This window comes from Leopardus geoffroyi, chromosome B2 (genome assembly GCF_018350155.1).
Source record: "Leopardus geoffroyi isolate Oge1 chromosome B2, O.geoffroyi_Oge1_pat1.0, whole genome shotgun sequence".
Classification (NCBI taxonomy): Eukaryota; Metazoa; Chordata; class Mammalia; order Carnivora; family Felidae; genus Leopardus; species Leopardus geoffroyi.
Genome location: NC_059332.1, coordinates 150,193,507 through 150,206,543, shown reverse-complemented (window position 1 = coordinate 150,206,543; position 13,037 = coordinate 150,193,507). Strand labels below are relative to the sequence as shown.

At 52.4% G+C, this 13,037-nt stretch overlaps 1 long non-coding RNA gene across 1 annotated transcript in view; it reads left to right on the top strand.

Moving 5' to 3' along the window:
- LOC123609301 overlaps positions 1 to 12,249 on the top strand; it is a 43,536-nt gene extending 31,287 nt beyond the window's left edge. Inside the window, exon 4 of the long non-coding RNA XR_006717731.1 lies at positions 10,953 to 12,249. This is a non-coding gene — a long non-coding RNA (uncharacterized LOC123609301). The remainder of the gene's footprint in view (positions 1 to 10,952) is intronic.
- The last annotated feature ends 788 nt before the right edge of the window (positions 12,250 to 13,037 follow it).

The following is a 13,037-nucleotide window of genomic DNA, read 5'->3' as shown; positions in this document are numbered from 1 at the left end:
GTACAGTCCTGAGTGTCAAGGCGGTACAACAGTCTGCCCGGCTGGCGGAGGATGCAGTGACCGTCCCGTCCGCGAAGGCGTCAGGAGCAAGAGCGCTTGGGCCTCCGTGGGTGACAGGAGCTCAGCGGGCAGGACGGAGGCGTCCTCGAGGTGTGGCCCAGAGGGGCAGGTCCAGGAACTCGTCTCAGGTGACGTGGGGCAGCGGGGTAAGCTGGGTCGGGGGCGTGAGGGGGGAGGTAAGGGTTGGCGTAGCAGCTGGTGGAGGGCGGGGGCCGCCCGGGGGAGCCCCTGCTCGGCCTGCCCAGCAGGGAGGAGGGGACAGTCGCTCCCATCATGCTCAGGGTCGCGGCTAAAGTGTGACTCAAACACGGGTGAATCTGGACACTATGCTGAGTGAAATAAGCCACTTGCAAAAAACCAAATACTGTGTGATTCTATCACACGAGGGACCCAAAGTTGTCAAATTCTTAGAGACAGAAAATAGAAGGGTGCGTGCCAGGAAGGGAGGGGAAGGCAGACGGGGGAGTCACAGTTTAATGGAGACGGAGTCTCAGGGAAGATGAGGGTCCCAGAGACGCGCGGTGGTGACGGGCGCACAGCAGCGTGAACGCAGGCCAGCGCCCCGGAACGACACGCTTAAACATCGCGATGACGGTGAATTTTGTTATGTGTATTTTACCGTAATAAAAAAGTACTGTATCGCTCTGTCATTTTTATTTAAAATATTTATCTTGGAGATCTTTCTTATTGATTCCTCAACTTACTAAGAAACAGATAATTCCTTGTTTTATTTTATTTTTATTTATTTTTGAGAGGGAGAGAAAGAGAGAGAGTGCGCACACACACACACACACACGCACAAGCAGGGGAGGGGCAGAGAGACAGGAAGACAGAGGATCTGAAGCGGGCCCTGCACTGACAGCAGGAAGCTGACGGGGCTCAAACCCTCGAACTGTGAGATCGTGACCTGAGCCGAAGTCAGACACTTGACCGACTGAGCCACCACATGCCCCGATAGTCCTTATTTTATACAATTTCTTCTCCAAAAAGGAGAAAGGCATCAGGCTGACCATTTCTTTTATAAGCTTAATATGACTTTGCTTCTAACTAGATGCAGAATGATATAAAAAATACATAGATCAATTTCACGTACGAACAAACATCTATCAGTCAGTGAATCCACGGATATCCAAACCAAACTAAAAGTAATCCGAAAGATCGCGTCGTGAGTGGACGGGGAGACAACTACCAAGATGCTTCTACATTAGAAAAGGCATCAATTTGTAAATCACATTAATGCACTTTGGAAGAATATTCCTGTGAGCATCTCCGGGGGTACCACAAGGTGGGTTGATGAAATTGCATGGCAGCTTAGAATTCAAACTCAAGAAGTGGAAAGAAACTTTGTTGTTTTTGTTGTTGATAAAAGCTGTTTACTAAACACCAACAGCCAACGCACTCATGGAGAAGTACGAGACTAATTGAGCAACACTGGAAACAAGACCACTTAGAAATACAGAGGAACCCAGCAGAGGAAACAGTAGGAGAGCTGAAAACATTTGCTTCTGGGGAGCCACGGTACCGTACCGACTGGGCCTCCGTGGGTGGTGTTCCGTCGGTCAGTACTGTAGCTCAGGTGCCAGGGGAAATTACTACTTTGGTGCCATTTGACATGCGAGCAAGTGTATTTCAAAAAAAAAAAAAAATCCCTAAAGTGGAATCTTTCAGATCAAAAGGCATATGCATTCATAATTTTGAGAGATGCTGTGAGTTACTCTCCAAAGGTTTGTGCCGGTTCACACGTACACGGTCCCGCACGGCATCCCCAGCGGCGTGCCGTCCGTCCGCTCCCACCGATCTGACGGAGCCAATCCAGGAGTGTAGTGTCATCGACACTTTGATTATTGTGAATAAGCTCGAGCCCTCTTCATAAATTTAGGAGCCGTTTGCATTTCCTTTGCTGTGAAATATCGGTTCGTATCCACGGGCTACTTTATGGTTGACTTCCTTCCTCCCTCCCTCCTTCCTTCCTTCCCTCCTTCCTTCCTTCCTTCCTTCCGTCTCATCAGTTATGATCTCCTATATTAGGAAGGTTAGCCTTTGACTGATGTAAACCACAGATGTTTTTCTCAGTTGCTTCTTTGTCTTTACTTTGATCTATGCCCTTTTCCTTTTGCCGTGAAGATTTAAAAAATTTCTATGTGGTCAAACTTATCAGTCTCATCTTTTGTGAATTTGGGATTTGGGAGAAATATTTTAAAAATCCTTCCACATTCCCAATTTGTAAAGGGATTCTCTCAAGTATAACAAAGAACACGCTATGTTTGAACGTGTAGACACAGAGGCTTTAACCCCCCAAAGTGCTTTTCAATAGTACACTTCTATATTTAATTTGCCTTGTGGGAATACCCTTCTCTGCTCCTTTCTATGAACGTTTTTTGTCTCTTGAGGCAGATTTGAGGTCAGTAATCACTCAGCCAACAAGAGGAGAGCACTTTTGAAAGAGAAACACAGCTGGTTGAAATTTCATGGTAAGGAAGTCGCGGTGTGAAGGGAGAAAGGGGGGAGGGGGGTCCTTTGTCATTCAGGTAACAGGACGGGTTAGGCTTCAGTGTCCCACATCCAGCTGCCTGAGGGCTCGCCTGCCTCGTCCTCTCCCAGGATGCTGTGCTCGAGGGGCTCCGATGTGTCTCCAGTGCTGTGGACAACCTGGGCAACCCTCCCGTGAGTGGCCAGGGACGTGTGGACAGGATTAGTAGCAACAACGAGCAATTGGAAGCCGTCCATATGCCTGGGAAAGGGGAGTGGCCGGCAAGGTGGAGGCCGCTAAGTCAGAGAAGCAGATTCCTGGACCCTGCCTGCGGGTGACCTGAGGCGCTGAGAGGTCAAACCAAGGGCGACTTACAGACCAGCATGTACAAAAGGGTATTTAAAAACCAGAAACCCCAAAAAGAAAAAAAAAAGTTGAATGGATGCTTCGAATGAATGAACCAAAAGGACCCCATCCCACCCCGAGGGCAGCGGTGGAGACAGCGGCCCCGAGCGCCAGACAGATTTGGGACCCGGAGCCAAATCCTGCCTCCGGGACAGCAGCTGTGGGGGGACGGTGCCTCGTGCGGAGGTGTCCCAGGTCCAGGCCGGATTCAGAGCACCCAGCCCTCGGTCACCTCCCCGTCCTTCTGGATCGCAACTCAGCAGAGGGGACAGTCCATTGGAGCAGCGGTTTGTCAGAGGAGGAGAGCAGCAGACGGGGGCCCCTCCTCCTCCCCCATCACCCCCCCCCCCATCGCCCTACCCGTCTGCCTGTCCCCAGGCCAGGCGCCGACCGAGGCGGAGAGTAGGGTTTGGTCCTGGGTCCTTCCTTCCCTCCTGGACGCTGTCTTCTCGTGCCAGGGGGACAAGGCTGTTCCTTTTCTACACGAAAGAAGAGGGCGCTTCTCCAGGACACACCTGCAGCACCGTCCTGTCCCCATGGCCTGGGCACACCCACGTCAGGCCCCGGAAGGATGAGCCCCCAGAAGGGGAAGACAAACAGAGGGGATCCGGGTGGGTATATGGCACCCACATGGCACCCGCTGGCCCCAGCGCCACGGTCTGCCTGCCTGCGCCCCCCGCGCCCCCTGTTCCTCGTAGCCTTGGCGGGACCCCGAGTGCCAGACTCTGGGGAGAGGGGGCTGCAGGCGCAGGGACCGCACGGGCATCACGTTCAGTTTTTATTCACACACACCCTGCTTCTCTCCCAGGTCATTATTTTGAAAACATTTTAATCCAGGGCATCTGGGTGGCTCAGTTGGTTAAGCATCTGACTTTTGATTTTGGCTCAGGTCATGATCTCAGGGTTCGTGAGTTCAAGCCCCGCGTCGGGCTCTGTGCTGACGGCTCAAGCGCCTGCTTGGGATTCTCTCCCTCTGTCTCTGCCCCTGCCCTGCTTACACACACATTGTATCTCAAAATAATTAAAGAAACATTAAAAAATATTTTAATCCACCGTTGATGTTAGTTTGTCATTCTTTAGAGACAATGTAAATATTGGAAGAGAATTCTAGTAAAACGCTTTCTCAAGACTCGGACATTTTGTTGTGTGGTCACGTGCCTGGTGGGAGCTGCTCTCGGGGGGCAGGTGGGGCTCAGCCTACGGGAGGCTCGCCGTCAGACAAGCTCTAACCCGGTCCTTGGTTCTTGCTCGGGTCCTGGGATGGGAGGCAGGGAAATGTCAGAGAAAAACATCAATCCCCGGGGCATGGGAAAGCGAATCAAATTTGAGAACGATCACTTCCTTTACGTAATTTAGACAGAAACTTGACCGTGGGCAGACTCAGTTTTTACGTCTCCTAGATTTTACTTTCCATTCTGGAACATCACAGGGGCTTGATGTGAGTCTCTGGGGCTGTGGAGTCCGCTCGGCACGGCGGTTAATTTCACACGTCCACTTGGCCGGCCACGATCCGGGATGCCCAGATTAAACCATCCTTGGAGGCTCTGAACAGGGCGGGAGAGGCAGGGGCCTTGCCCCCTTTTTCCTGCCCCGCTGCTTGAGCCGGGGGCCCCCTGCCATCTTCTGGGGTTCGCACCGTGGGCTCCCCGCTCCTCAGGCCCCCACGCCCGCACTGAATGCACCCCAGCCTCCCGGTCTCCAGCTTGCAGACAGCAGATGGTGGGAATTTTCCACCCCCACGGTCCTGTGAGCCAATTCCTATAAATCTCCTTCCATACTATGTATAATCTTCCACGGGCTCTGTTTCCCTGGAGAAGCCCCACTAACACACTCACTCTCCATCAGGAGGTGATGCCTGCCTTTCGGGGCACGTGGCTCCGCTCAGAGACCCTGGTGACAGCAGGGCCCCCAGATGTACTGAGTCAGAATCCCGGGGCGTGGCCTGTGTCCCAGACCTCAGAGACCTCTGCACAGAGGGCCCAGGGGCACAGCCCGGTTCGTGGGGCTCCTGCCCTCCGTCATGGTACGTTTCGTGGGTGTTGGTAGCTGGAATCAGAGGAGTTTGAGTCACATACGCGTTTTTAGTCTGCACGTGTATGTATCTAGAGTGTGCTGATAAATACCGAATCACACCTTTCCCAACCACGTGCGCATACAAAACACCTATGCTGGTTGGAAGTCTAATGGTCTGAAGAGTGTGTCACACACGGTTTACATCTGATGACAAAGGACGCAGGAGGGTGTGTCATAGATCCCTCACGGCGCATTTACTCCCACAGGATGCTCGCGTCGGATTCTGTGGGACCGTGGTCTGGCTCGTGACATCACACGCCAGTCTGCTCCTGTCCCCGTAAAGTCGTTGTCGTTGGCCTGATCCGTGGTCTGCTCTGACCCGCACGGGCACCGTAGGTGCTTCCACGGCCCACGTGCCAATCTGCGCTGCTCACCCTTCTCCGGCACGTTCCTAAGTCCGGACAAGAGGCAGAATCGCAAACCCGGCCCGAAGCTGTAGCGCGGGCCAGTCCCTGCGGAGCCGGCTCGTGGCTGATGTCAAGCGGCCAGCGCGCCCTGAGCACGCGGTTGGGACGGATGCGTAGCGGTCCCTCGACCGTCTCCCCACAGACGCCCGCGTGTGAGCGCGCTCAGAACCACGGACGCGGACGTGTCGGAGAATCGCAGCAAAGGACGCGTTTTGTGTCGCTGTTCACTCAAAACCTAACTTACGTGATTGAAAGTTTTTACAACTTAATTTTTAATAATGGCTGCGTTAAACAACAGACATGCCCCGATCCTAAAACTCTAACAACTTTTGCTGCTGCTTTTGCAAAAGATGAGCTGTGTAGACAGAAGGGCGGAAGGCGCAGAGGCTCGGAAAAGATGCGGAACTCTGGGAGTCACAACCCCTCTCGGATGGAAGGTCCTGCAAATGTCAGAAGAGGGAACGGTTTGAATTGTTTCTTCCTAACAAGTGAACTCGCCTTTGCCGAAAAGGACCACGGCACTCAGCCCCACCGGCCGTCCAGGCATAAACCCTGGAGGAAGACCTCCCCGCGGCTGTTTTCGACTCACGGTTTTTACGGCTGCAAAGATCGGGACCAGAAAGGATGTCGGCTTGTGATCGGTCATCTTTGCAGGCGGCAATCCAAACGCCTCCCATTCCGGAGCCCCGCGCTCCCGTCGCTCTGGGCCCCACGTCAGAAATCTGTCACCTGCCTGGGTTGCGTCCCTACCGGGCGGGGCTGGGGAACTGGCACCTCTGCGCCTCTGGCAGGGCAGCACACGTCCGCTCACAGCGCCCTGAAACGCGGCTCTCCGGCCCAGCCCTGCCCTGGCGCCCCGTCCAGAGGTGCGGCCAGCTGCTGGGACGCGGGTGCCGCCACCCCTCCTCTCCCAGAGCTGTTGCCATCTGCTCACTTCTCCCCGCGTTCTCCCAGACGCTGCAGGGTCTGTGGTTCACGCTCACGGGCTTTTGTGTTTGTTTTTCTTTTAACTAGGCCAAGAAAGGAGATTAAAAAAGAAGGCCTGGGGCGCCGGGGGGGCTCAGTCTGTTGAGCCTCCGACCTCGGCTCAGGTCATGATCTCGCGGTCCGTGAGTTCGAGCCCCGCGTCGGGCTCTGGGCTGATGGCTCAGAGCCTGGAGCCTGTTTCGGATTCTGTGTCTCCCTCTGTCTCTGCCCCTCCCCGGTTCATGCTCTGTCTCTCTCTGTCTCAAAAATAAATAAACGTTAAAAAAAAATTAAAAACAAAAAAGAAGGCCTTTATCATGGACCAGCCTGCTTTGCAAACAAGGCTCGGAGTGACCTTCATGATTTTCCTGTTATGGAAAAAACAAAAAACAAAAAACAAACCCTCAGTTTCTGGGTCTTAAAGCTTCTCATTGCTGTTGGGGTTTCTGGGCTGTTGAAGGCAGAGCAGGGGGTTGGCTGCTCCTGCAGGACCGGTCAGGGGGCCGGTGTCCTTGTGGGGTGTCAGCGGACCAGAGCGAACCCCCCCCCCCCGCGGCCCCCGCCGCCCCGTTACCAGTACAGGAATTCTGCATTTTGACCTGCAGGTGTTCGGGCTCTGCAGAAGCGACTCACCCCAAGCAGACTTGAGGCGGTTGCCTGAATCAGAGCGGCGATGTCGAATTTGCAGGATGGCAGATAACTGCCGTGACGGAAATATCTGCTTCCCGCGTCCAGGGTGCTCCATTGCCAGCACGGGTTTCCTGGGAAATCAAGTTCTCAGCACAGGATTGGCGGGCACCCAGAGCCTGTGAGACCCCTGCACGCCTCTGCCCTGCAGCCCCCCTGCTCCCCCCAGCCCGCCTCAGCTGCAGCTCTCCGCTCAGGCTCCTTGAACACCACTTACGAGCTGCCTACACTGAGCTTTGAAAAGATGCACACAGCCCCCAGGCTGTCGTTAACACACGCAGACAGTGGGCCAATATCGCAGACGGGGGCCTGGCTTTCGTCACTTAAGTTACAGCGTAGTCCCCAGCATCTGCTCTGGTCTCTGAGACCCTGGAAGGGCTGTGAGCCCAATTAGCCTCAAACGAACCTCTCATCGCTTGGATGGCTTCCCCTCTAACACGGTCTCTCTCGAGAACACAGCTTTAACGTGCACCTGCCACTCTTTTGGTGGGGACGTTCCCGACCGCGTGCCCTTCCTCCTGTAGCCAAGATGTTCCCACCATCCACGACCGAGTTCTCGGTCCCCTCTCCTGGCCGCTCAACCCCAAGACCCACGCTTGCTGTGCTGTTGAAAGATGCAGTGATTGAAAGGGAATCTCTGAATCCTTTTACGTAGGACTTAAACCAGCCCGAGGGCCGGGAAAGTGGGAAAAAATTCTACTCTTCATCACTATTTCTGCTCGGTCACTTTACTGCAAAGTCACCCTCAAGGATCCTTTGGTGCAGCAAGCTAAGGAATCTGGAAACGCCTGCTGTAAAGCCTCACATACACAGGCGCACAACGAATGTTAATCTTGGGAGGCTGTCGTAACAAAGCACCCCACAGCAGGTGGCTTACACGACAGACATTTATTGTCTCCTGCTCCTGGAGGCTCCAGGTCTAAGATCCAGCCGTGGGCGGAGCTGGCTCCTTCTGAGGTTTCTCTCCTTGGTGTGTAGACGGCCATCTTCTCCCTGTGTCCACAGTGGTCTCCCTCCATGCCTGTCTGTGTCCCAACCTCCTTTCCTTGTAAGGACACGGGTCACATTGGGCGTTGGCCCAGCCCAGTGAGCTCCTGTTACCTTCATCACCTTTGTAAAGGCCACCTCTCCGAATACGGTCACATTCTCAGGTCCTAGGGATTAGGACTCCAACATATACATTTAGGGGGACACAGTTCAGCCCATAACAGCACTTGATGATTTCTGACATCGACATCCCCGGATGGGACTATCACTCTAACTTTCCACAAAAGGGAGAAAAGATGACTCCAGAGATGGCCTTGAGATTGCTGGGGACCCTGGGAATGAAGAGCCACACTGCGCCTTTGTCCAAAGTCCAGTCAGTGGGCCTGGCCGGAGCCCGTCACTGCCCAGGGAGGCCACACTCTGCCCCCACCTGTAAGTCTACACCCAAGGTGGCCAAAACCGACCTGAGAAGAGGCAGCTCTTTCTCCGGACCTGCCGGGTCCCCAGGCACAGAGAGGGCCCAGGGATGAACCAGCCTCCTGCTTCCTGTGTGCCGTGTGAGGGCGGACACTGTTTGTGTTTATTGTGTCTCCGTTTCTAGGAAATGCCGCTTCATGCCTTTTGCCCATTTTTCTCCTGCGTTCCCATTTTGTTATTCATTTGTAGGAGCTTTTTATGTGAATTTCAGATATTAATCCCTTATCATGCATGTGTGTTGAAACATCTTTTTTTCTACTGTGTGGGCTGTTTTCTCACTTCTTCAGCAGTAACTATTGAATGCGGTCGAATTTATCAAGTAACAATAAAAAGATGGCCCATCTAGTCTTGACATCTGGGGAGCAGATCTCCCCATTCTGGCTGTTCTTTGTCAGAGCTCGGCTTGGCTTTTCCTGAGTCTTTGCTCTTCTAAAAAGTCAGCCAGGCAATTTCCCCCCAAAAGGCCCTCTGACCCTGTGTCTGGACAGCATGGAGTCCGGGTGGCTGCCCCGCCCGGTCACATCTTCCCAGCCCTGAGCAGGCGAGCAGGCTTGTCACTCCGTGCACTTCCTTCCTCACGAAGGTCTTCAGCTCAGTTTTGTATTCTCTACAGAAAGTTCTTGCACATTTTGTCCAGTTTATACCCAGGTGCCTTAATTTTCATTGTTGTTGCTATGATATGCCTTTCAAATTATATTTTCAAACTACGTTTTTACTGCATAACGATGCAATCAATGTTGTATATCTGATCGTTGACACTTTGTTGATTCTCCTGGGTTTCCTATATTGATAATCATGTCTCCAAATGATAAATTTGATTCTTCTACTCCAGTCCTTGAACGTCCTGACCGTGAATGTGTCTCACTTGTCCCGGCTCTCACTTGTGAGAGCCCGGCTGAGAACAGAGATGTATGGATTTGGTTTGCTAATGCTTTGTGTTACGTTTTTGCACATTTGTGCCTTTCTTTTCTTATACTGTCCTCATCTGGCTTTGGAATCAAGGTTATCCATGTATCATGAAGTAAATTGGAATATTTTCCTTCCTTTTCTGTTTGTTAAAAGTCTTCATGTAATATCGAAATTAGGTATTCTGGGGATGTTTTGTAGAACTCAACTACAAAATATCCGGGCTTTGTGTTTTCTTTGTGGGAGGGTTTTTTTTTTTATTTTTTTGATGTTTTATTTTATATTTGAGAGAGAGATAGAGAGAGAGAGAGAGCGCGCAAGCTGGGGAGGGGCAGAGAGATGGAGACAGAATCCGCAGCAGACTCCAGGCTCCAGGCTGTCAGCACAGAGCCCGATATGGGGCTCCAACTCCAGCAGTGAGATCATGACCTGAGCCGAAGTCGGACGCTTGAGCAACTGAGCCACCCAGGCACCCCTGTGGGAGGGTTTTCAAAAGTAAAAGTTATTAAAGTATGACATGCATACAGAAAATACACAAAGTGTCAGCTCATGTAAGCAGTGAAGTTGGAAGCCCCCTGCCTCACTGTGGACCCCACCCCACGGGGGTAACCATCATCCTCCCTTCTAATGCCATTAGTTTTCTTCTCTTCTGAACTTTTTCTAAATCTAAGTGGACTTATGAACATGTAGCTTCTTTTGCTCAATCTTACGTTTGTAAGATGGATTCACATTTTTGTGGACAATAATCGTTCACTTGCTCTGTTGTGTGGTGTTCCATTGCGTGACGGGGACGCACTTGCTTATCTGGCACTTGCCTGTTGTGGATAGCACTGCGTCAATATTCTCGTACACATTTTGTCGAGCGTGTGAACCCATTTATGCTGGGGATACGTCTAGAATAATACCGCATGTCCCGTGCGCGTATCCATCCTCCTTGATGGGCGCCGCTCACCACGTCCCCAGGCCCCTGCACTGATTTATCTGCCACCGGGAGTGTGTGAGACGTGCAGCATCCCACGGGCCCAGCGACACCTGATGCTGCCTTTCCCATGCAGCTGTTCCAGGGGATGTGTTATGGTGCCTCACTGCGGGTTTAACACCCATGTCCCTGATGACGAGTGAATGGAGGCACTTCACGTGCTTTCTGGCCATTTGGATACCCTCTTGGCGAAGAACCTGTTCAAGGTTTTGACCCATATTTTCATCGAGTTGTCTGTCTTTTTCTTCACCATTTGCAGATTTTTTTTTATATTCAGGGTATGGGTTATTTTGTGGGGCGTGTTTTGCAAATATCATCCCCCACCGTGTGACTTGCTGTCATTCTTGTTTAACACGCCTCCAAACGGTGTCTTTTGAAGGACAGAAGTCCTGAGTTTCAACGCAGCCCAATTTATCTTTGTTTGTCCTTCCTGCTCACCATTTTTGGTTTGTGCATCTTATGTAGGAAATCTTTGCCTCCCCCAAGGTCATGAATGAAAGCATTCTGCTGTATCTCCTTTCTTTTCTTTTCCCAGGCATATCAAGCTAAAGAAGTCAAAACCTCCCTGCCCTCAGGAGCGTACATTCTAGCAGAGGAGAAAAACAGGAAAGAAATAGACGTATAACATAATGGCAGGAAAGGAAGAAGGAGCAGAGCAGCACGTGAAGGAGGTGGAGAGTGGACAGAGGGTGCTGATGCCAGATTGAGGGAGTGGGAGAAGGTCTCTCTCTGGGAAGCTGACGTTTGAGCAAAGACTGGAAGCAGAGAGGAGTAGGAGCCACGTGAATGTCTGAGGAGAAAGATGCTCCACACAAAGGCCAGGCAGCGTGGGAGCCCTCTGGGAGCTGGTGCGGGAGCACTCTTGTAGCCAGCATGGGAGCACTCTAGGAGCCAACGTGGGAGCACCTCGGAGCCAGCGTGGGAGCACCCCAGGAGCCGATGCAGGAGCACTCTTGTAGGCAGCTTGGGAACACTCTAGGAGCCAGCATGGGAGCACCTAGGAACCAGTGTGGGATGACTCTAGGAGCCAACACGGGAGCACTCTAGGAGCCAACATAAGAGCCAATATGGCCTGCTCTAGGAAAAGCCATCTGGTCGGATCAGCCAACTTGCAGCAGAGAGTGGAAAGAAATGTGGCTGGAGACAGAGCGGCTATTTTAGACGTTACCCGACGTGGGCTAAGCAGTTTGGCTTGTATTTGCCATGTGCTACTAAAGGCCGTGGAGCCCTGGTGAGATGCGACCCAACTCGTGCTTTTGGAAGAGCACCCTGGCTACTCGCCAGAGTTAAAAGGAATGAGAAGTCCGGCGTGGCCCCTGCAGTGGTTCGGGGGACGATGACGGTGTCTTTGGGCTGGGTGGCACCAGTAGCAAGGTGAGTCTTGTAACTTCCCCGAAATACTCTGTTTTATCTCCCACAACTAGATCTCTGATCTGTCTGCGCAGGAACTATCTGTGGTCTAATTGGCCAGGCCCCATCGATTGAAAAGGTCACCCTAGAAGAGACCCCAGAGACATGACTTTCTCTACCGTGTGAGGACCCAGCAGAAGACGGCCATCGACCAAGCCGGAAGTGGGCTCGCCGGGAACCGAAGTGGCCGCATCTTCTCTGACTTCCAGCCTCCAGAACTGTGAAACAAGTGCCTGGTGGTTAGGCCGCCCCGTTACAGTATTTTGCCGCAGGAACTCGAATGAGATAGCAAACCGCCACGTGGGTGGGGTTCGAGGACCGTTCACTCTGCCAAATAAGCCAGATACAAAAAAGTAGGCACTGAAGGGTTCCACTTGTCCAAGGCGCCTACAACAGGCAAATTCACAGAGACAGAAAGTAGAGGGGAGGTCAGCAGAGGCTGGGGGCGGGGGAGCACGAGGGGTGGGGTTTCCTTTTGGGCCGATGGAAACGTTCTGGAGTTAGATGGTGAGGACAGTTGCACTCATTTGTGAATATACTGAAAACACTGGATTTTACACTGTAAAACGTTTAAAATGCTGAATTTTGTGTGGATTTTGTTTCAAGAAAAATACTGTATTTATGAGACAGCATCAAAGAAGTGTCTTTAAACTTGGAAACAGGGAGAAATGGAAGTGGTAAGCGGGAGAGCCAGAAGGGACTGTCCTCCTTCCTCCATGCTTTTCTCGGGCAGGTCAGCCTCCCTCTGACCCTCTCAAGCGACCTCAGGGAGAAACGCGAAACAGGAAGAACCAGAAAACCGGGTAAGCGGAGGCGAGCACACTATATTCTTGAACAATCAGATGCGATAGAAACATAATGTACTGAGACGATCGAATGGTCTTTCTCATGCCTCCATGGAAATGGGCAAACCTTAATTTTTACAGCTGAACAGATGGCACCTTGTGACGCATGTGTCCCCCGTGGAGAACCGCTCGCAGACACGCAGACCCCTGCCCCGTTCTGCACAGACTCCCTGCACCCGACGAGCCCTAGCCACTCCTCAGACCCCCCTGAAATCCTGCCTCCTGGGCTCCCGTCCTCAGTGAGACAAGGGACAGAGCATTCACTACCCTTCTGCGAGTCTGGCTTGTTTTTTAGTGGATAATTTGGGGACTATGAAATGACCCCGGAAGAGCCACCGCCTTCTCGGGAAGCCATCCTGTGTAAA